The 24,421-nt window shown below is 40.3% G+C and overlaps 1 protein-coding gene across 6 annotated transcripts in view; it reads right to left on the reverse strand.

The window, feature by feature from the left end:
- Positions 1-23,576, reverse strand: part of Pag1 (phosphoprotein membrane anchor with glycosphingolipid microdomains 1) — a 137,879-nt gene extending 114,303 nt beyond the window's left edge. For all 6 annotated transcript variants that reach the window (XM_074068763.1, XM_074068760.1, XM_020186885.2 and 3 more), the window contains exon 1: positions 23,112-23,576. The gene's annotated coding sequence lies outside the window, so the exon portion shown is untranslated. The remainder of the gene's footprint in view (positions 1-23,111) is intronic.
- Between the last annotated feature and the right edge of the window lie 845 nt (positions 23,577-24,421).

A 24,421-nucleotide genomic window follows, 5' to 3' on the forward strand; every position in this document is an offset into this window, starting at 1 on the left:
CCTCATGTTTTCTTTCTTTCTTTTTTTTTTTTTGTTCATTTATTCACATTTGCATACATTGTTTGGGTCATTTCTCCACCCTGCCCCCTCCCCCACCCTTTCCCTCTCTCCTCCCTCACCCTTCCCTCCTTCCCTCCTCCAGTTCCAGGTAGGTCCCGTTCTGCCCTTATCACTGATTTTGTTGAAGAAAAGACATAAGCATAATAAGGAAGACAAAGCATTTTTGCTAGTTGAGTTAAGGATAGCTATACAGAGAGATTCCTACAACTGCTTTCATGTACCCATGTGTTACGACCCATGTTGATTCAACTCTAACTGATCTTTACATTGGTTCCTGATCCCCTGCTCATGATAACCTATAATTTTAAGGTTTCTGTATTAGTTCCTCTGGAGTGGGGAAATCAAACGCTTTCATGTTTTGGGTTTTCTACCTATTCCTATACCTCCCATATGTGCTCTCCCCTTGTCTTGTGATCCAAGTCCAACCACATTGCTGCATTTGCCCTTGATCTAAAGTCCGCATATGAAGGAGAACATATGATTTATAATTCCTCAACATCTATTATCTCAAGAGAGCTTTGGATCTTGGTGTGCTTCTTTGATTATGTATTATTTACATTAAGTATTTTTTATTATTTATGTATTATATTGTATATATATTTATATTATGTATTTCAACTCCTCCTAAAACAAATTGAGGCAGACTGAGTTATTTACGCTTATGAAAAAATGTAGCAGACAAAAGTGGAGCATTGTGTTGAAATAGTAGTTCATTAAAATTATAATTAGATATCAACATTACTTTTATGATCTGTAATCCTCAAAGTCCAGTCCATTACCCCAACCAAAGGAGTAGTGCCTGGGATTAAAATAAGCAGTCTAGAAACACTACTAACAGGATTTTTTTTTTACTTTTATTTTTTTCCTTTAATGTATTTAGCTCCACGATGAAGGTGCTTATCTCTGTTATTGTAAACAGCAAAATGAATAGGATATATTTAGGTATAATCAGAGAGCTGTGTATGTAGACCTAGAAAAATAGTTGGAAAAGCTAAATTTACAAAAAAACAGATCAACTAAAAATCTGCCTCATCTTTTAATAGAAATAAGCAAACTACCCACTCCACATACATATTAAGAAAAAAAAAAGCTAGTTTAAGATCCCAGTAGAAAGACCCAGAAATGCTAAATTCTAAGATGGGCAAAGAAAAAATTGTTATAGAAAATGTCAAAATGAAAGACTCTGGACAAATCGAAGATGTTCATTTGTCATCCTTAAGGGAAAAAAGTTAAGAGAGCAAGAATAGTTTTCCTTGTTGGCAATCACAGCTGGTCTATTTGGTTTGAGATTTTGAGAAAGTACTGTACCAAATTCTTATTGTTCACCCTTGCAATTCAGTAAGCAAAATGATTTTTTACAAGTGGAGATTATCAAATTCTGCCAGAAACTGTAAAAGATCTGAGATTTCGTCCAATTTAAGGTGACAAGCTGGCATGGACATTTTCATGGATGCTAGAAGAAGACACAGATGTGTCTGGGACAAAGGACTTACTCAGAATATGACAAGCAGCATAAGTTTTACACCCAGTAACTTCTATTGGGTGCCCAAATACCAGGGGGTACTGTGAAGGGTCTCAGATGGATGCCGTGCATACAGTAGGTTCACATCACACCTAAAGAACTCCGAGTTTAGGGAACTTGAATTGTTCATAATGGAACCTTGCTCTGCAGGGAAATGTTAACTTTACTGCATTGGCAGTAAACAAGCCTATCCTTTGCTTTGGAGGGAAATATTTTACCTGTCTTCTACAGAGGTCCACATTACAAATATCCTTGAAAAGAGAGCTCAGAATAAAAAGCAACATGTCAAACCTGTGAAGACTTTGGTTGAAATTGCATTGTAGGTATTGATTCATTTGGGGATGGAATACATCTTTCCTACATTAAGTCTCTCATTCCATGACCGCTGAATATCTTTCCATTTGCACAGATATCTTACATGTTTCAATAGTTCTACATTATCTCCAGAAAGATAAAAATCTGTCTTTGTAGTTTCTGTTGCTAATGTAAATGTTATTTTTACATAGTTAAAATAATTTTAAACCATTATCTATAGAAGTAGATATACAGAATACAATGATACAGTCTATTCACACAGAATACAATGATAATATAACCCACAATCTTTATAAATTTTCTCCCAGATAATTTGCCAAATTCCCTGTCTGCTTTGTCAACTGGAGAGTAATGATTAATTCTACAAATATTCATTGAGTGTCCTACTACATATTTTTGGGGTGGACTATAAAACAAAAAAAATATTTAGAGAGCTCTTCTTGTGTGCCAGGCATTATACAGGTGCTTTGCATATATTAGCTCTTTTATAGCTCAGAAACCCATTATGAGGCAAATTTTATTAGATGAAGATAATGAACAGATACGATATTGGACTCACCAAGAGCCCAAATATTTTATTGGTTACTGTAGATTAGATTCAGTGCTGGACACTGAGAAATAAATATTAAGACGTGATATCTGTCTTCAAGGAACTCATAGTTCAATGGGAGAAAGACACCAAACAATTACAGTAGAGTATGAAAGGCTCTTTTAAAGGATACAATAGATTTCTGGAAATGCAAACGAGAGAACTCTAAACCATACTGGGTTAGGGTGGTTGGATGGTCAGGATCAGCTTTTCAGAGAAAGGGGCACATGAAGAATGAAGCAGAGTTAGTCAGCTGAGGGGCTCAGGCCATAATCTAAGGAACTCTGAGTTGTACAACTAGAACACAGGACACATAAGAAAATATCAGAAAGAAGGCTGGTTGACCATCAGGGACCTGAACACTAAAGACTGTATGCTATGCTAAAGAGTAAAAACTCTTTCTTGGAGGCCATGTTCAGAAAAACCAATGTAGGATTTTAAAGAATGAATGAGAAAATCAGCATGTTAGAAAATTCTCTCCCTGATATCAGGGTAGAACAGAATTCTAGCCAAATGTGGTAGAATGCAGACGAGCTGGGAGATTTCAAAAATAATACAGGATCATATGTCGTCCAGATGATGGCAGGAGGATCTAAAATTAAAAGGCAGATTCAATATATAACAGATACAATGTACAGACCTCAGAGGATGAAGAGTCTTTTACTGTTTTATTCGTGAGGTCTACTGAATGGGTGACAAACACACAAAGGCTACCAGAGAGGTAAGAAGTGGTGGAAGAGAACACCTGGTGTAGATCAGTGAGTCAGGTATTTGCACATGTAGACTTGGAATATCATAGCGCAAATATTCACTATGTGTCAGGTACCCAGGGAGAACGCTAAGAGAATCTCCAAACAATTATTTTCTTCTGTTATCTAGTTGAGAATACACATATATAAATGAATAATTCACAGCAGGACTTGGCAAATGCTAGAGTCCATGAAACCTTTAGCCATCAGTCAATGGCAAGTTTTATCAATAGAATTTCCAATAGTTCTAACCTAGATTACAGAATAAAGCAAGCACTTTGACAATATTACTTTGGGCATCTATCTGCCTGAATAAAAACAAATCAATTTATGGATATTAAAATGACAATATCACCTCTCATAATGAGGCTTCAGAGAAAGATATGTATTCTGAATATAATTTCATCTCTAAATATGTTAAATATGATAAATCTAGAGAACCTTCACATCTCAGAGACAAGGGGTTTCTAAATGTCAACCAAGTAATCATTAAATGCTGATGTTCCTTTATAGATTTAGAATGTTAGCTTCGTCCAAAATTTTATTCCTCATCACAGCACTGATCTGATAAATTAAATAGTGTTGCAACTTTGCAAATTAAGTCCCTCCTGGAGCAGCATGTTTTTTCCCCCTCATAATACAGAAAAAACAACAAACAACCCTGTTCCTCAAAAAACCCATTGAAAATCATTTCTCTAGTAAAGTCAATGGCATGTACCATTTTTACCTAAGTCAGATGGATATACGATCTGATTCAATAATTCATTCCTTAATCCCTAACTGATCTAGAACTCTCATGTTGTCTCATGGTGGTGAGTTTCAAGGGGAGAAATCACAGCAAAATACAGGAAATGAAGCCAAGTTCATGACTTCTGTCAGATCTCCCTTTGAAAACCAACTCAAAAACTTTTAAACTGCATGAGTTAGACAAGTAATACCACCCCTTTAGCTGGGTTCCCTCTCTTACAAAGTGAGAATTGTGAGGCTTAATGGTATACAATAATGTGCTTCAGTGAATATTCAGTGGATGAGGCCTCACAGACATGTAACAGTCGGCCCTGTAAATTGAAGGGATCGGCAACAATGGATTCCACCAACTTCAGATTGAAAGCATAGGAAAAAAATCTGCACTGCATGTGTATAGACTTCTTTATCTTGTCATCTTTCCCATATCCAATATAGCATAGCAACTATTTACATGGTATGTACGTTGTATTAGGTATTATCAGTAGATATAGCTCAGTGATAGAGCACTTGCCTAGCCTGCAGAAAGCCCCGGGGTCAATCCCTAGCACTAGAAAAAAATGAAATAAAGTGTATGGTAGGACATGTGTAGGCTGTATACAAACACATTATGTCATTTTATAGAAAGGTTATTTTATGTAAAGGTCTTGAGCATTCTCTGATTTTGGCATCTACAGAGGGTCCTGAAACCCATTTCTCCCCCACCGCAGGATATCAAGGGATGAGTATTCTGAAAACAACAGAGAAAATAGCACACAGACATTATATAACCTTTTGGCAGTATCAAAATCAGCCATATGAAAACAGAACGGACTATATACCTTACCCAAATCTGTCCCAGGTAAGACAGCCTACTTTCAGTGGGTGAACCATGTGTCAAGGTTGTAGGTAGCTCTTGAGAACACTATCTAGCACAATTCATTTTAAAAAAGGCCTGAGGGTATTCAGAAAGTCCAGAAATAGGCAAATACCCATGACAAATGGTATGCCAATACCACTTTACAATACACAATATGTTCTAGAACACATATATCTATATTTCCAGATTTTACTGCCAATCTATATATAATCAACTCACGCATGCTTTCACTACAATCACCAAGCTAGTCTTTCCCCTGTACAAATTCACTGTTCTTAAAACTGCAGTTGACCATTTATAGTTTTCTTTTCCTTTCCCGATTGTCATTGAAATTCCTCTTTCACTTAGATAAAACTGTAGGCACAGATGTGGGGACATGTTGCTTTCATGGTATGACCTGCCTTGTCTTGTATGGTATACTCCCAAAGGTGGCCCTGAGCCCACAATTAGTGATAAGAATAAGACACTGATATTCCCCTGGGAAAACCTGGACACAGGAAATCACTCACTCTGGACAATCAGTCCCACACTGAATTTGACTATTGCTGATGAAAATAACCTCAGGAAAGAGTGTTCATTTAAGGTATCAAAGCAGCACTCTACAGAATGACAAACACAGTGTAGTCTCTAAACAAAAATAACACCTCTCTTCTGCAGGACAGAAAAACCAGGTTACCGTGGGAAAAGCAGCCCCTTCATCACTTCTGCGAATCTCATTGAAGCTGGGTTCATGCCAAAGACAGGTATTCACAGCCTGAAGCCTAGCATGAGTGATAGCTGATGTTCTGAAAGACACTAAGTATGGCTCACTGCACTCTTTCCATGGCCAGAGAGCACATGGTTGGAGATCAGCTGCCTTGGCAGAATCTTTCCCTGCCTTTTTACATGTTCTTCCTCTACCTATTTCCCAGGAGGACACCATCCTAAAAGTCAGGCCAAGCTAAACTCTATGATGAAATTAAATCTTCCAGATAAATATGTTCAATACCCTACCCATAGAAGAAAATTAAGCTGCAATCTTCTTCACACATTCAGATGGGGAAAGGCAGGTAATTTATTGAGGCAAATGCATTTTCAAGCCAGCTTTTAAACAACATTTCTAATTATCGTATGCTTTTCACTCAGCAGTCCTCCTCCACCTTTTCAACATCATTTTCGCAACTCTTGGTTGAAAAGCCACTTAAGAAATAAATGATTCATGGCAACTGAAAGCATGATGGTTCTCTGTGATGTGTAATGGTTGAGTCTCTAGGTCTATGGATGATAAAAATATGCTACCCTACAGCTCTCTCAACTTCTTTTAGGGAAAAAAGGCAAAAAGAGACTTGGAAAGACCAGTTCAGATCACATACCTTTTTTTGTCGTTGTTTTTTTTTTTTTTTTTTTTTTGCAACATAGGTATTTTCCACCCTAGGACTTAAAATTCTACCTCTGAAAAACAAAATAACTTTTCTCAGAAAAGTGGATAGAAAAAAATGAACATTTCTGGTTCTACTCCAGGATGGGATGTCTTGAGCCTGGATTTGAGAGATGGTTGTGTTCATTCATAAGACACATTAACCCACAGAGGTTTTCTGAATTTTGCAGAGTTATTCTTATCATTTTCACATAGGCAGGACTATCTAAAAAAGGAGCAAATTATTTTGCTGACCATAACATGCACCAGCTGTATGACCTTGGGCCTGATGCTTAATCACACTGAGCCAGTGCAACCAAGGAAAAATAAGATTCTCTCACAGGGCTCTTGTGAGAATTAAATGGGATATTAAAGCAACACTACAATCCTTAGATACGATTTTTCTCAAAGATTGGTCCATGGACTCCCTGCATCATAGTCACCTGGAGGCCGAACAGTCTTAGTTCCCACTCCACCATGATTAGATGAAGACCAGACTAGCAAAGCATCATTTTAACCAGGGAATTAAGGCTGGTGTGCAAACCAGGTTGTGACACCCAGTCTGGATTTGGACAAAGGACAAAGAGGATCCCAAGATCAGCTTTTTAGCATAGTCGGTATGCTGCCTGCTTTACTCTGGTTCTGAGATCTCAGGGTTCCTATCTTTGATTCTAATTAACCTTTTGTGCTACCAACAGTGATCTTCCTGAAATACAAAGCTGGCCAGGGCACAGGCTCCCTGCTCCATGGCACAGGCACCCATCTTCAACTCTCTCCCTTTCTGGCCATTTCTGGATGCTTGGGTCTGCTATGTCTAGGCTGGGTACAATTCTGGTCAGTCCTGGTTGCCATGTCACATCAGCTTAAAATATCACCTCCTTGGGAGGACCCTTCCTAACTGTCCAGCCATCTCCTCTGCCAAAACCTACACCTGCTGATAGTGCCTTGTTTAGGTGGCTGTCTCCCTGCCACTAGAAAATGAATAGATAACTTGTCTGCTTCCATATCTCTACTTATCATGGTGCCTGCTCATAGTAGGCACTTAATAAATGCATGCTGACTGGATAAACACCTTAGTTCATTATTGGGCTGCACAACTAGTCTTGGCAACATTCTCACACTACAGGCAGGAGGGCTGACAAGCAGAAAAGCTGCCTTTCTTACCACACAACAGACAACTGCAGGGCACACTTTGCTTTGTGCAATATCTGTGTTCAGGAGAAACTGACACATAAGTAGAGTTTCTGTAAATTGATTCCATTAAATTAAAGAAAGCTGGCATTCAAATAATTCCTAGGAAAAAGAAGCTTTAAAGTAAAGCATTTCTTTATATTTTTGAACAACTGGATTGTCACATAATTTTTACACCAGATCTCCTTAAAACAGCTTATTTATTAAAACACTTATTACTAATATCAAAAGCACCTTACTTAAATTTTCCTACTTATTGATAAAAATAAAGCTATTGTCTTTGAAATAAAAGCATCCCTTAATAATAAGGCAACAGAGTCTAGAGAATAATGTAAAACCACCCATGTTGTAACTGTCCTCAGTTCCTGTAGAAACTGTGGGACAGTGTGACATACCCAAAGGTCTTGTGTCCTGCTCTCTGGAAAATGCACACATTCTCTGGCCACAGAAATCCAAGAGAAGGGACTTTAGAAAGACAAATTTATAAAGGTGGCCATCCAAATGAATCTCTGCCCAGCTCCTGGACTTGGTAATATATAAGGAAGGATGTTAGAGACCATTGGTGTAGTAAGAATAGAAAAGAATAGAGTAGATTACATTTCAATTTTGGTAGTGGCCATCCCTTTCCCAGTAACTCAGAAAAATTATATTCCATATGGTAGTGTCTCAGCAAAGACTCTCCATCCATCTTTCTCACAAACAAAAAGTGAAGAGAAGATCTTCACTTGAAAACTGGTACTGGTTCCCATGTGTGTCATTTTGGTGATTTTCAAGTTAATTACAGCAAGCATGTGTATGTAGGGGGGGGGCGCATTGGTTTACAGAGTGTTACGTAAAGGAAAAATGGAAATACTAGGCTTTGGGAGAGAAAGCCTAAGGAAGGAGAATCAGGAGCCAGTACCCAGCCTCCTGAGGTGTTAAGTACAGACTGTCATCAGATGGTTTCTTGCCTGCTGAGGTCACGTGGTTGCCTGGGTGAGTTCTATTGATGAGAACAAAAGCCCAAAAGGGGAGAAGACACACCAGCCAGGCGGGCATGGATGCTACTTACCAGACCCATTCTCCTGAGCTGAAACCAAAAAGTAAACAGAGGAATGAGGGAGTGTCTGTTTTTATTTCCTCCCGTCCTTTTTGAAAATTCCCTGCTTCTCCATCCACAATGGCTCTCATTACCCACAGCACACAGGCATTATGCCTGCTAAACTGGTGGTTATCAGCAGTGGCTGCATGCCCTGCGAGTTTTCAGAAAAACATCAAGGTTGAGGCCCCCCACTCCAGGGCAGTTTAATCTGAATTACTGGGCACTTTAATCTGGATACCAGTAAGTTTTAATTCTCCCCAGATGGGAGAACCACCTCTCTAAAGAGCATCACCAGTGTGGAGCACGATGGTGATGGAGGGTGGTATTTAAATGAAAAGTGGAATGCAGTGCTGGCAAAATGGGTGCCCTGTGGGCTGTCATCTTTTTAACAACAGGAAATGTGGTAACAAGAAGAAATGTGTGCAAACTCAGGAAGAGAAAACAGGTGCAACACCAATGCAGGACAAGCTCAGCAATTTAAAGTTTGGGAGGTAGGAGAGAAAATGATGCTTTGTCAGTAGATTATTAGACCTGTGCAGAAAACACTGGGTGATCCTGGAGTAGGAGGTGGCTGTATGGGTACACTGAGACACCCAGGAACGATGTCCACAAATAGGAAAGGCCGGGTTCATTCTTCTACCACATGACATGATTCAGCCTCTCCAGATTGATGGTTCACCTTCAGACATTTTGGGGGCATATGTGAAGCAACAACTTAAAAAAGAAACAACAAAGAGTAGCAATGTAGTCTTTAGCACATACATCTGAGTGCAAACAAATGCATCCAGAATTACTACCTCTCCTCACTCCCTTCCTTGATCTTTACATCTCATTGGCTTTTGAGAACTTACCATGGCCTTTACAATGCTCTGGAGTCCTCAGAAAGTAACATTCTTAGATGTTTCTATTCATGTCCAATTTTCCTCTTCTGCTGATGTGATACTAACTTTGCTCTTTCCTCTAGTTTGGATCCCTTTGTTCATAAATGGGTCCCATAATCTGTAATATGTTTTTACTAAAGTATCATTGCCATAAGAGCATATATATTCACTTGTAATAAAAGCAAATTTTACACATTCATCAAAATATTCATTTACATTCATAATGGGCCCAGAGCAAGATAGGAGTACCATAGAAAACTAGTTAAGACCCACTTCTATATAGGTACAGTTTTCTGAGTACTGCCATTGGAATCTGGAAATGAACAGAGATGTAAAATTTGTGGCCAAAAGATGAACAAGACTTGCTGACTGCCATTAGGCAGATTATTTGACATGATTATGCAGAACTCATCTTCTATGTCTTGCTTTGACTCAGTATCCCACTTCTGAGTTGTGAGTCCACTAGAAAACCCACACAGTTTTCATTATGTCCTTATCTTTCTTGAACTCTAAGTAGCTTTATTTGTTTTCAGAAAATGTGTCCTAGTGGTCTCTCTTCCCTGATTTTCATCTCTCTCTGTAACTGTCCACCTTTGCAGCCTGGGACTTTGTGATGGGTCTGAGGGTTACCAAGCATGATTTGGGGGCTCCTAGAACAACACCTGGCATTGCTACCTTTGGGATTTTTCTCCATGGATATATATTTGAACCAACAAAACTATCTAGTCTTTCAGAGCCCTGTTCCTGAAGTAGATGAACATGGCTACAATCCAGGTCTATAGTAGGGAGGTGAAACCGCAAACCACAAACCTGGCTGACCATAATACATCCATACCTGGCCATCCACCAAAATGAACAGTTGACTTGGCATTTTGTCAAGTCTGATGGGAAGTTAACAATGTAAAAAAAAGAAAGAAAGATAAGTATATCCATGGCTAACCTACATAGTATGTATATGATAGAGGAAATGGGTAAGTGGGAAGCTAGAAAATGATGGAGCAATTAATCAAAATATATATCTTGGGACACACTGGGACAGTCCCACAAACTTTTATCCACAATTTTGAAAGGCAAAAATTTCTGGAAACTGAATTTGCTCCAAAATCTGACTTAAACTGAAATGCAGTTATTTAGATTTCCTCTGTCCAACTAGATGTAAATATTCACTTTGCTACAAAAATGAACGTGTGATTTCTTGACACTGGGATATAGTACACAAACTATATTGCCCTTCTAAGAGCTGAATTCTGGAAGACAGAAAGCAACCCAAGGATGGTTGGCCTGTACACAACTCCTAGACAAGTGAGTTCTCCAGATTTTACTCTTGTAGTTTCCCTACATCAGGCAGGTATTTACCTGACTTCAGTTTTTCAATGATTTCTACAACATTATTTCAGTAGATTCATGGAGTAGAGTGTCTTAGAGGGGATGTCACCAATGACATAGAGAACAAAGCAGGAATAACTGAAAAATAGGCATATCATCCACTTTTTAATGTGACACATGCTGCATTGACTAGATGCTTACCTTTCCCTTGCTGCATTTTTCCCTTTACTAAGTCTACCCAAACCTGCATTATAGCATGTGTGTGGTACAGGAATATGAAAAATAAAAATGTGACGTTGACCTTGAGAAAGAGGACATCAAGCTACACTTTTACTGGTAAAACTTATCTCACATGAAATGTCCAGAGATTCTGTACAGAGACAGTGAGACAGAAAACAGAAAGGTTAGTGGTTGCCTGGGGCTGGCAGTGGGAATGAGGACTGGCTGCAGACAAGCTCAAGGGATTTTTCTGGGATGAGGGAAAATCCTAAAGCTGAGCTGTGGTAACAGTTCCCGAGTTCTGTAGGTTCAATAAATATCAGTGAATTGTACAGTAAAAACAGACTTTTATGACAGGTAGATTATATCTTAGGAAAGGTGCTAAAAAAACTAATAAATTTATAAAGTGACACTTTTTATGTCAATATCTCCTTTTGATATCTCAAATTAATACCAGTTGGAATGGGAAGAGAGGAAGATAGTAAGTGGGACCTGTTCCTGGTTATCAAAGAAAAGTCAGAGATTTCACCCACAAATGACTAATATTCCATCTAGACAGAGAACATGGTGCCTTGTATATATTAGCCTATATTTAGACAATGCAATCTAAAAGTCTAAATTATTTTCATTTCCTCTAATTACAGATGCATCACAGAGAACAGGAGTGTCTTACTTTCCAGTTATTGTTGCAAAATGAGAATAGACTCCTGAGGGTGAGAACTGTGACATAGTCTTCACTATTCTCAGAACTTAGAAGGTACAAAATATGGAATTATATTGAATATTTCCATTTATATGAAAAATATAAGCAAATTAAATAGACATCCCCATCTTCTAGATCAGAGTTTTTCCATCTTGGGCTGGAAAATTCTTTATCATGGAGGGCTACTGCCTGCATCGCACGATGTAAAAAGCATATGACTAGCAAATCATGATTCTGTAACCACAAGCATTGGCTTACTTGGGGGGAGCAGAAAAGGAGAAAAATTCTTTTTATTCTCTAACTGTGGAGTAAAAGCCTTCTTCCAATCCAAGGCTGACAGTTTTTAGGATATGTGGAGCTGTGAAAATACATAAGAGAAGGGTCTAAATGCCAAATGGTCCATGGTTAAAACAGTGTGGAAGAAGTACGCTCATTGCCAGCACTGGGCTGTTTTTTTATGAATTGTATCTAGGAGAATGATTGTGAAAATGCTATTAATATTTATTAAAAGGAAAGATCTTTTGTAATTCAGCTCTTAACATACTAATATTATCAAATAATTCAGCTAGTTGGAAAGGTTAAGAATACACAGGCAAAAACCATTAAATTAAGTGTAAGCTTAATACATCAGTGTTTTATTTTCTTTTTCTTAATTACCACAGTGTTTAGCAATCCTGTTCCAAGCTTCCCAGCACAAAGCCTGAAAAGCTGTTTTCCACATTTCATTCTTTTAATAAGATTCCAAACTTTTTAGTTTCAATTCTACTTTGGAGATACTGAACATTTTATGTTAACAGTCAGTTAGCTGAAGATGTACATTTTGGGCAAAGCAACCAATATAATAAAGGAAAAATATTCTTAACATGATACAAATGTGCACAATTATTTAATGGGAATTTCTAATAGTACTCTACTTCAAAGCACTTTTATTTTTTTATTTAATAAAAGAAAGGAGTATGCTCTAACCTTGATGTCAATAATTCAGACACTAGAAGCGAAACCATTCTGTTTTTTGACGACTTCTATATTTCTTATTCTCTTACATGTAAGAAAAAGCTATAACACAGAGTTATCTGTCAATTCCTAACACTTGTCTAGGTTTTAAAATACTTATAATCTTGGCCTGTGTAAACATAAGTAGGTTTAAGCATATAATTCTGAAATCCTTTAAGGGAAAGAACATACACAATATACAAAAGTACTCTACTCTAACTGTGCATATAATTACAGCACTCAAATTAGATATCTAATTTAGACATATTCCATCATGTCAAGAACACATGAACATAAAATGTATGAATAAAATTCAATAGGAATGACAAAAAAGAGGTAAAGAAAATTTAGCTATTCTTTTTTAGGAAATGAAAACTTCTAATACACAATATAATATACTCGTGGAAAGATTGATAGCAAATAGAGCTTAATTGTTCATGTTGGGAAGTGAATAATAAACATAGCAGCTTCAGATCACCTGAACAGAAATCCAGCTCCATGCTCTAGATTATCATATTTGCATATGGATGAAATTGGAGCACATGAGGCATGAAATGGCCAAATTAATCTTCATTTGACTTCATTCCTGTTTCCGAACATATTGTTATAAATACAAGATGCAATAAAATCATACATAAAATTCCATATTACTTTATATTATTATTTAAATTTTCATATGCCTATATTGTAATTTCTCAGCTACAATGGACTAAGGCTACCACAATACCATGAGGAATGAAAATTACCATAACTAAGATGGTTGCCTAACATTTTATCAAACTTTAAAAAATTTATAAATGTACTGTTATTTTTTAAAAAATCAGCACCACCAACAAAAGAGCAATCCGCCAAATGTCATGAATGCATAAGCCCCTTTAGATTCAACTTTTCCTACTGAAGCTAAAACGTAACATTGGCACCATGAAGCCTGAAATTGAGATTTAGGGATAAGCATTGGCGCCAGCTTTTGCTACTTGCTTGAAATTGCTTTCATCTGGAGACTGCCAGTTAGCAGCCTCCCCTAGATATTTTTTAGTGAAATTAAAAAATGCAGCATCATAAACTTTTTCCAATGACCATGATATTTAATGCATATACATTTCATGATTCTAACAATACTGTGCATTAGTAGTAAATATTGGTTTAATAATTTAAAAAATTAGGGAAATCAAATTTTAGACTATTTTAGTTGTGAAACTAAAATAAGCTGTTTAGATTTATCCTGCATCATTTCCACCATTTAGGAAAGAGAAATGCTCCAAGAGTTTGGCATTAAGTGGGTAACATCACAGCTGCTTTGAGAAGACAAAGCAAGCTATATCGTTGAATTCATTTAGAAAATTTAAGAATATTATGAAAGGAAACTGATAGTTTAAATTTAGTTTGGCTGGTTTTTATCTTATATACATATATACATAACATACACACAGAATGCTTTTCACACATAAAAGCCATTGCAACTGCTAAGAAATACATTTCCATTGTATCACAATTAGCAAGTTTATCTACAATAATTTTCCAGTTTAAAATACTGAATCCTTATATTTTTATAATGAAAGAAAAGGATGTTCATTTTGTAAAAAGAACAGATTTAATCACGTATTTGCACAAATAACCTGTGGTCCATCAAGTACAGAAATTGTAGCCAACACAGTCTCTACTGTTGGTGCTCTGAGCAGACTAATTAAAAAAATCTCTTAAACATTCTACCCCCAGTTTTTATTTATTAGCTAATCACAAAGATATAGGCAACATGATGGAATGATATGAACTCAGAATTTGAAGTCAGAGTGCCTCAGTTTGGGTCCTGCAAGCTCTACTGCTTACTAGTAATGCTATATTCACTCAGTCATCTGAACCCTGTATCTCAGTTTCCTCATCTCAATAACGAGAGGAATTCTACATTAAGGTCAATGTTAAAGGACAAAATAGTTGAGGACTGGAATCCATGATGGTAACTAAAACACCTGGCAATTACTTCCATCATTCCTAAATGTCTATAACATAATGAGGTCTGTGTTTATAAGTCAAATGAAGGGTATATGATATTGTACATGGCATACCACACATAATCCAGTGAGTCAAAAGACACATTAATAAACTATAAAAGGATTGATCCAAAGATGCAAGTCCTCTAAACATGCCATGGCCATGATAAAAGCTTAGTTTTTGTGAACTATCAAATAATGTGTCATATATTACTTTCCCTTCCCGTGTGCTCATTCATGGATACAACAAGAGACAATGCCCACTTTGGAGAACCAAGCACTTTAGGCTCTAAGAAGAGATTGTTCCATCCTCCCCAAGTGCAGGTGTTCTGTTGTCAATGAAGGAGGAAAGATGAATGGAAAAGAAAAACAAGAAATGACAATTCTACCCTATAAGCAATTTGAGATCCAGGATCATGCTTCTTAGTTATTTTTCTTTGTTTCCTGAACCTCATTCCCATCCACCTGCCACATAATAGGTTTTAGTGATTCTTGACAGGAACTGAAGACTGTAAGAGGAACCGGCACCACTACCTGGACAGATAAAGCATGGTAACAGTCAGATCTACCCCTTTGCTCCCTGCTTTTTCTTTCAGTTTCATTTCTTTTGTCATTCAGTTCCCATTCAATCAACCACCTTATTCTGCTTTGCTTCTGGCTTCTGCCACTTTGAGTCCAAGCACTGTCAAAAACTTCTCTCACTTAATCCTATGATACTATTTTCTTTTCTTCTGTGTGCCACCTTGGCCTCATCTTTGATGCCACACATTCTCCCAGCAGATCACAACCTCAACAACAATTTCAAATACTCAGAGGACTTGCAAACCTACATTATCAGCTCATCCTCTGTCTTGAATACCAGAACCACAGGCTGTAAAACTGTCAATGGAACCTGCAGCCCCTGATGGCCCCCTGGTGCCTCACATTGCATAAATCCACAGCCTGTCATCTTTCCCTAGGGAATGTTCCACCCTCTGAAGTTACTGTCATCACCAATGGCACCTCTGTTTATTCAGTTACTCAAGCCAGACACCTATGAGCAAGTCGCCATCCCCTCCTTGCTCCTCTGAATGTCTGCGCCCATTTCAGTCTGAATTCAGACTTTAAATCCACATTAGGATTCAGCAGCTCTTTTTCTTGGCTTCACTTCTCTGTCCCCTGCCTCATCAATTCTGTACAAAACACCCAGATTGAGTATCCTAAAAAAACATAAAGTGCTCAGATTCACCTATGAGACTAAGTGTGGCTGACAAACTCCTTCCTAAAGTGGCTCCAGCCTCTACTGTCCATCCCTATCCTCATCCACCATGTCAAAGGACTCCAACTGCATCGAATTACCAGCTGTTCCTCAAAATGCTGCCCTGTTTGGCACATTTGTTTCACTTTCTTCCTTATTTCCTTGGCTCACAGTGATTGCTCCCAGTGCTATCTCACTCTCAACTGCATGTTACTCACTCTTCCAGACTCAGACCAAGCCCTACTTCCTGAGGGAAAATCATGGGTTTGAAGTCAGGTACCCTGACTGGGACCTTCATCTCTTCACACTGGTTACAACTGCTCGGTGCCCTTCCCTCATGAGATAGAGTCTTGAAAGTCCATAAAGAAGGGCTTTTCTTGTGCTTACAATACCATCTCTAACATCACTACTGATATCCTATCAGTAAATATCTGGTGAATGTATAAATAAGTAAATATCACCTCAACCAAAGTTGGTTCAAACACAGCCAGGCAGCTAATAGTTATGTGTGAATGGTTCTCAGCTAAAAATAGGTGTCAGGTAAAAAATAATAAGACCACTCTCATCCCACTTCTCAAGGACTGAATGCAGAGGGTGTGGAATTCTTCTGTGTAGCTATGTTAGGGAATGGACTTTTTTTTTGGTGGTACTGGGGTTTGAACTCAGAGCCTCATTCTTTCTAGACAGGCACTCTACCACTTGAACCACTTGCCTTTTCTTTTTTGTGTTGGGTATTTTCAAGATAGAGTCTCATAAACTACTTGCAGGGACTGGCTTCTAACTGTGATCCTCCTGATCTGTTTCCTGAGTAGCTAGGATTACACGTATGGGCCATCGGTGCCTGGCTAGACTTTTTTTAATAATAAAAAAAAATTAGCCAGGTCCCAGTGGTTCACGCCTGTAATCCTAGCCACTTGGGAGGCTGAGATCTGGAGAAATATGGTTTTGCCAACCCAGGCAAAAAGTTCATGAGACTCCATCTCAATGGGAAAAGAGCTGGGTATGGTGTGCATGCTTGTGATTCTGGCTACAACAGGAAGCCTAAAAAGTAGGAGGATCACAGTCCAGGCCAACCTGGGCAAAAAGTATCATCCTGTCTTCAAAGTAATGAGAGCAAAAATGGCTGGAGGCATGGGTCAAGTGGTAAAAGCTCAGGTAGGATGCCCCAAGTTCAGATCACAATACTGCAGGGGCAAAATATAATTTTTGTGTGGTGTAGTTTTATTGTTTTTGACTTATAACATGGGCTGCCTCAATATTAAGTTTCCTGACAGTATCAGCATGTTCAGCCATAATTGGGGTGATGAGCAGTGGATACAGAGAAGGGTAAAGGGCTGGAGTTTAGAAGCAACACTAACAGTAATGGATGGAGTCTTCAATACAGTAAAACCAGATGCCTGGGGAGCTATCTGATCACCCTTCATTCCTCAGAGAATGATTTCAGGTAAAAGTTCACATATGAACCCCTGGGGTTCTCTAAGGAAAGATGGCAGATGACAGCAGTGTTGATTTAGTCACACCTTTTGGTACTTTGAGGAGCTCTGTGAAGCTGATCACTTGCAAATGAATACATGATATGGTATGTAGGCATTGGGTCAGCTAAGACCTATAAAATTGGAGAGGAAGGCATAAGGCTGCCAGTGATCGATTTAAAAACTTTTTATTTATTTATTTATTTTTCATTTTTCTTTTATTATTCATATGTGCATACAAGGCTTGGTTCATTTCTCCCCCCTGCCCCCACCCCCTCCCTTACCACCCACTCCACCCCCTCCCGCTCCCCCCCCTCAATACCCAGCAGAAACTATTTTGCCCTTATCTCTAATTTTGTTGTAGAGAGAGTATAAGCAATAATAGGAAGGAACAAGGGGTTTTGCTGGTTGAGATAAGGATAGCTATACAGGGCATTGACTCACATTGATTTCCTGTGCGTGGGTGTTACCTTCTAGGTTAATTCTTTTTGATCTAACCTTTTCTCTAGTTCCTGGTCCCCTTTTCCTATTGGCCTCAGTTGCTTTAAGGTATCTGCTTTAGTTTCTCTGCGTTGAGGGCAACAAATGCTAGCTAGTTTTTTAGGTGTCTTACCTATCCTCACCCCTCCCTTGTGTGCTCTCGCTTTTATCATGTGCTCATAGTCCAATCCCCTTGTTGTGTTTGCCCTTGATCTAATGTCCACATATGAGGGAGAACATATGATTAAAAACTTTTTAAATCCCTTGCCCCCTCCACAAAGTTTACAGGGTTTCAATCGCTCTGTATTTTAATAAAGGCTGCCAGTCAAGCCAAATTTCTCTGTTCTGTGTAACATGCAGCATACATTTAGAAAACAGAGTTTTAAAAGTAGGCTTTTAATTATTGATTGGAAAACTGGACAGTTGTATAAAGGAGACATCAGCAACATGCCAAAATATATAACAGTTACTGTGTAACTCAAACTTTAGAGGATACAAAGAACTTACTATACAGAGGTAGGTTTCAGTGTGAAATCAAGAAAAATAGAGGAGGTGGGGCTCAGAGGAGGGGATCTGAAAATATTACAAGATGACTTGAAGTTACATCATTTTGCTCTGCATTTGGACTGGAATTAGAAAGGCTATAACAGACACAGAAGTTTGGATGCAATGTTCTTATTCTGAAACAACACACTTGAGCCTGGCTTGCTAGACATCAGTGTGCATTTCCCTTAAAAACCATAGTCTCATTGTGAATGATGGATAACACTGTTGTGGTAATATAGTACTCTCATGACAACTTAATTGCTCATAGCTTTTAAGATTCAAATAAATTTATTTTCTAAAATCACCTGAGAAGAATCTCAGGTCTCTCCACTTCTCCTTTCTTTAAGGAGATTGATGGGAACCTCTAACCCTAAACACAGACAAAGTGAGCATGCTACTCCACACTGGTTCACATCAGCTGGAGGCTGCATGCCTCACACTTCCTATTGCACAAAGTGAACATGTGGTGGTTTCTGAGCTCTTGCACAAACTAAGCTTAAGTTCTTAATTTACAGACATATAGATATGATATTCCCTATGCATCCAATTCCAGCTGTGGGCCAGAGGACTTGAAAATATAACAGAGCTCTCCTATGCAATATGAATTAACTCTCATGAAGGTTCAAAAGCCAGAGGCAGAATAATGCTCTGTCAGAAGCTCCAGTCTTTATTATGAAACTCTCTAAAGTGACCTTGGACAAATGCCCTGACCTTTCTAGATCTCAGCTCCTACTTCTGCAAAAGAGTATAATATAGTAACTAGCACCCAAGGGCTAAGGAAAATACTTTCGTGATATTCTTGGTATGACAGCCAAGACATGGTAAGTGTTCCCTGTTAGCTATGCATTACAATTCTCATCAGAAGAGATGACGAGTAAGGACTAGAAATGTAGTCAGATAAATCATGTCCAGAGCTGTCGTACCTCATTCCCACCCCATGCCCATGAACTCTGCAATGGTGGGCCTTAAGGCACAGCCTCTGCCATGTTTCATATGCACTGCTTGCTTGTACAACTAGAAACCTGTATAACTCTCCAACATACCTCTCACAATGCTTAAGGTAAGAGCTCTAGAAATTCTGACTCCCAGCTACCTAAACCCACAGTGAAAATTCCAAACAGTAGATATGACTGGGGAGTATAAATGATCTTCATTTACTTATGTCTATATTAAAATTGGTCTGCGTGTTTTGTACATGTTATCTTCTGACATCAAAAGAAAACTGGATGTCAGAGGAAAAGTTATTTATAGATTTAAAAGTGGCAACAGAAATAAAACAATATGCAAATTCTGAAGAATTAGATAATAGTAAGTCACAGACTTAGCTGAAGTTACGGAAGTGCTCAAGGAAGATCTTTACTATAGAAAAACCCAGAACAGAGGAATGTTTGGCATATAGCTATTGACTGAACCCAGGGGAGGACTTGTTCTCTGAAAGGAAGGACTAAAACTGCAGTAGAAAACAGTTTGGAGATGTGAGATGACTCAGTTGATGGCAAGGGCTCTTTCTGGCACGCTGCAACTGTGGTTTTGTGTCCCCAGGCGCACAGAAGCTGCCTACTAGAAGCTTACTCCTGGGGAGTTTTGATTCAAAAAAAGAAAGCCAACGTTGAACATCTGTCCTGAAGTAACTTTCAGTGGCAGATATACTAGCTAAGAGGTTTCATTAAACACGAAACCTGTGAGCAGTCTGTTGCCTGTGTGCTTTATGCAGCAATTGGATTTTAGTATCTAGAAAAGAAAGAATATTAAGTACCAGAATACTATCAAGTATCTGGGTGATAACCTAAAAAGCCACAAAAATCCATGGCCTCTCAATCACGCTCCAGCCTAGAACACAGGTGAAAAGTCCAATAGCCCATGGAGACTCCTAATCATGCCTGCTCCCATGGAACCCCCAAAACCGCTTCCCCTGGCGTTGGTGCTATGTAGGATGAAAGGAAATGTGCTTACTGCTGTGAAGGAGAGACTGTTTCCACTTCACAGCATAAGTAGGAGGCAAAGCTCAAGGCCCCTCTCTGCCTAGGGGAGTTTTCCAGTGCATAGGGATACACACTCACGAATGACGCTGTTGGAGGGCTGACCGCTGGTGCATACTTCACTGTGTGGAGTTCCACAGCTGTGGACAAGGGGCACCAGGTTGCAGTGTGAAATATAACACCATACCACTTTTTCTTTTGACTCTGAATATATGAATAAGGAAGAATGAAGTAAATGAACCTAGCTGAAGGAGAAAACCCACCTTACCTGCTGGCACTAAAGGTGGTATGTAACCAAGGCAAGCTATTTAACAGCAAATATGACACTAATAACAGCTCTAGATCATGTAGAACTGCGTTGTGGATGCTGTTAAGTATTTTGCATATGCTAATCCTTAAGCTTAAACTTCCTTATCTGAAAATTGAGGCTAATAATATAACTATTTCATTTTCAAGTTGAGGCAGCAGAGTCAAAAGAACAGCTTTGAACAGACAGATGTGTTTAAAAGGCAAGCTTCAGTTTCTTTTATTATTTCATCTTATTCAGCTTCAGTTTCCTCATCTCTGACATGGAGATGAAGCCACCTACCCAAAGGCCTGCAGTGGGGAATTGAGGGACACAGTAAGTCAAATACCAGTTGGTGTCTGTTTGTATCACAAGGGTGTGCCCAAAAAACGTTTATACCCTCTCTCCTATCATATACATGAACCTTTTCTGTTAATCTCCATCAGTAGCCGTTCAATGTCTGCAGTATTCAAAGATGAATTTCTTTTCATAGCAAAAATAATTTTATCCAGAGCAAGCTTAATATGCCAACCCTAGCTCAACAGCTTCACATAGATAAATTTACTTCATCCTCACCACAATCCAGTAAGGTAGGTGCTATTGTTATGCCCATTTTATAGATAGACACATTGAGGCACAGAGTTTAGGTAACTTGCCCAGATTCAAACAGATGGTATAAGAGCTGGCTGTCCAGCTCCACAGGCATGCTAATTATGACATAACAGTGTGTGGGGATCAGCCTGTTTGAGATTCTATGTTTGGATGGAATCTCTTCTAGAGATAAACACTGGATGCTCTCACAAACCACAATGTATTGAAATAACATTTTTTTGTATTTTCTAAGAATTCTTAAAATAAAAACTACATTTAAAATAAGACACCGCTAACTAGTTCACCTTGTTTTGTATGCTGGAATACCATAATAAATGGATTTCTCTCTAAAGAATACCTAAATAAATCTTATACTAACGCACACCCCTGGATTTTGATTTAAGCAATTATTTCAAGTCCCAAATCACTCATGTAAAATTTTCTCTGTATGTATTTCTGTCTACACACACACACACACACACACACACACACACACATATGCATATCTCAGGGCAGTCTTGATGTGATTTATTTTGTTAAGCTAGTGACTTCTATGCCAGAGACTCCACATAGCCCCCTTCTAATATTCGCTGTCTAACAGCCACACAGCAGTGCTATATGGTATTTCAAAGTGTTCCTTTTGCAAATTTAATCAACTCAAGTATTAAACATCAATGATGATAATCTATTGCTCTGCTTAAAAGGAATCTCTAGGGGCCAGCTGAGGAAGAAAGGTTAAAGATTTCTATCCTTCAAAGTAGACCGCTGCAGCTACCTATAAATCATGCTCTTTGTTTATTAAGATAATTAAGCCCATCAGTACACTTAACTTTCAGACTCAACAATTGTCTGACATGAACAATTTCCACTTTCTCTAAAACAAAGAGGATAGTTTCCAAAAGGGGTCTTCTGCACGCTTGCTGCACAATGCACGCTATTTTAAAACATGATTTATGTGTCCAATTCCTTGAGCTGCCTTGAAAAATATACTGGGCTCTTCCTCCCATGCTGCCTATTAGAAGACACTGCAGTCTGAAGAGACCACTCTTTCTGACTCCAGGCTGCTATAACATGTCAGCATTTTCATTAAACACTGTTCAAGCTGGACTTTAAACAAACGGAGTGGAGCGCCACAGCTGCAGACACTGCAGAGGCAAAGTTACCCAGCCAGCCGGGAGGCTTACATAAGAGATGCAGGACAGTCAGGGTGAAACCCGGTGCCATCATCGGAATCCCATTTCTTTCAGACTTGCCCACATTCTTAGAACGTAGGAAATCACATATACAGGGCGTTTTTCTCGTTTTATATGCTTTAGAGCGCAAAACATTCGGTTGACAGAGAAGTTGTGCTTTGTTTTTTTTTTTTTTTCTCTAAAGGACTAGGCTCCAATTATGGGAAGGCTAGCAACTTGTGCCTAGGGGAAGGGTAAAAGTGGGATGCGCGGGAAACCAGCAGGCCTGAGAAGGAATGTCTTAGCTTAGATCCTTGGCAGTGCTGGCCACCCAGGGGTATCACAGGAGAGTCTGTCCCCTGCGGACTTAGGAGAAAGGTGGCAATACCCTGCGGACGCCCGCCTCCCGCACAGTGAAGGAGCTCGGAATGTGCAATTAGCAGCAGGCGAAGTGCCCAGGGAGCACCTGTCCGCACCCAGCACATTTCCAACTGGCACATTCGTCAGCAGCCTGAGCCAGCCAGCCCTGGACTCAGCCTCACCTCGCGTGCCGTCTTCCCCTTCTTTGCACCCCTGTACTCCCTTCCCAACTGGACCTCTGCTGGAACTCCCTCCCCAACTGGAACCGGGTGGCCCAGGAGGTGCCACCCCGCTCCCACACCGCGCAGATAATAAACACGAACCTCTCCTTCCCACGGCTCCCTGCAACTTCAGAAACTACAGTCAACTTACCGGGACGCTGGAGACAGAGTCCTCTTGGGGGGGACGACGCTCGGAGGCAACCCCAGCAAACTCCGGCTGCACGCAGCCCTGCTAACCCCGCAGTGGCCGGTGACAGTGGCGGATGCAGGACCAATCGCTGCCACTCTGCACGATCCTCCTGGGCTCAGTCGTGCCCGTTGCCCGGCACCGGCCAGAGCGCACGGCCGGGCGGCGGCGGCGATGAAGACTAAGGCTGCTCCCGGCCGCGCGGACCTGAGCGCTGCAGCTGCCGCCGGCCCCGGGAGTGCTGCGCTCCGAGCGTCGGCTGCCCGTCTCCCGCTCCCAGGGAATGGCGACTCCGCCAGAAACCCGGCGCGAGAAGAGCCGAAGCGGTGCCGCCGGCAGAGCCGTCAGCCTGTCCCCAGAGGATCGGTCGCATCGCCCGCGCGCCGCCGGGCGAGAGAGAGAGCGGACGGGCACAGCGGTCCGCACTCGCCGCCGCGCCGCGGGGAATGACAGGCGGCGAGGCGGAGCAGCCGCGCGGGGCGCGGGGCGCCAGTGCGCATGTCCCGGGCCGCTGCGGCACGTCAGCCGGGAGGCCCGGAGGGAGGGGGCGCGCCGGGCGGGGCCGGCGGGGGCGCGCGCCTGGCCCGCCCGCGCTGCACCCTGCTGACTCGCCGCTGGAAGGTGCAGGAAGTCTCCCGCCTGGGGTCTGGTAAACCTGAAGGTGCGTGGTTGAACTTGTCTCCAGAGTCCATTGTCCCCCAGAAAGCACTGTTTACCTAAGCAGTCGTTAAGGTCCCAGGCGAGCCCGCAAAAGCCAACGTAACTCAGGTTATTATACTGCTTGACCATTAAGGGTGGCAATCGGGGGAAATGGTCCTTTACCTTGGCTGTACTTGAAGATAACTTGGGGAGCTTTGTAAGATGAGCCCTTTGCCCGGCCGCACCCCCAGAATAAGCACAGGAGACTCTAGATGGGGTTCAGGCATGTGGGTTGTAAAGCTGCCCCAAGCGACCCAAGGTATAGCTGTGCTTCTCAAGCCGTTAATGTGATGGACTGTCCTAGAAGATTTGTTAAGATGCACATATTCGGAAGGTCTGAGAGACCGGGGAAGAATCTTCATTTCAGTCTCTCAGATAATGCCGGTGCTGCAGATCCAAACCACCCCATCCTTGCTACTCAAAGTGTGTGAGCTTCTGAAATGTTAGGCTGCTGGAGAATCACGGGAGGAGCTTTTAAAACTGCAGAGCAAATTCCTAGGCTCTCCCCTCAAAGGTTCTGGTTCAGCCCCTGGGTCAAGGTGGAGTACCATGTACAAGCACTCTAGATAAATCTG

This window comes from Castor canadensis, chromosome 3 (genome assembly GCF_047511655.1).
Source record: "Castor canadensis chromosome 3, mCasCan1.hap1v2, whole genome shotgun sequence".
Lineage (NCBI taxonomy): Eukaryota > Metazoa > Chordata > Mammalia > Rodentia > Castoridae > Castor > Castor canadensis.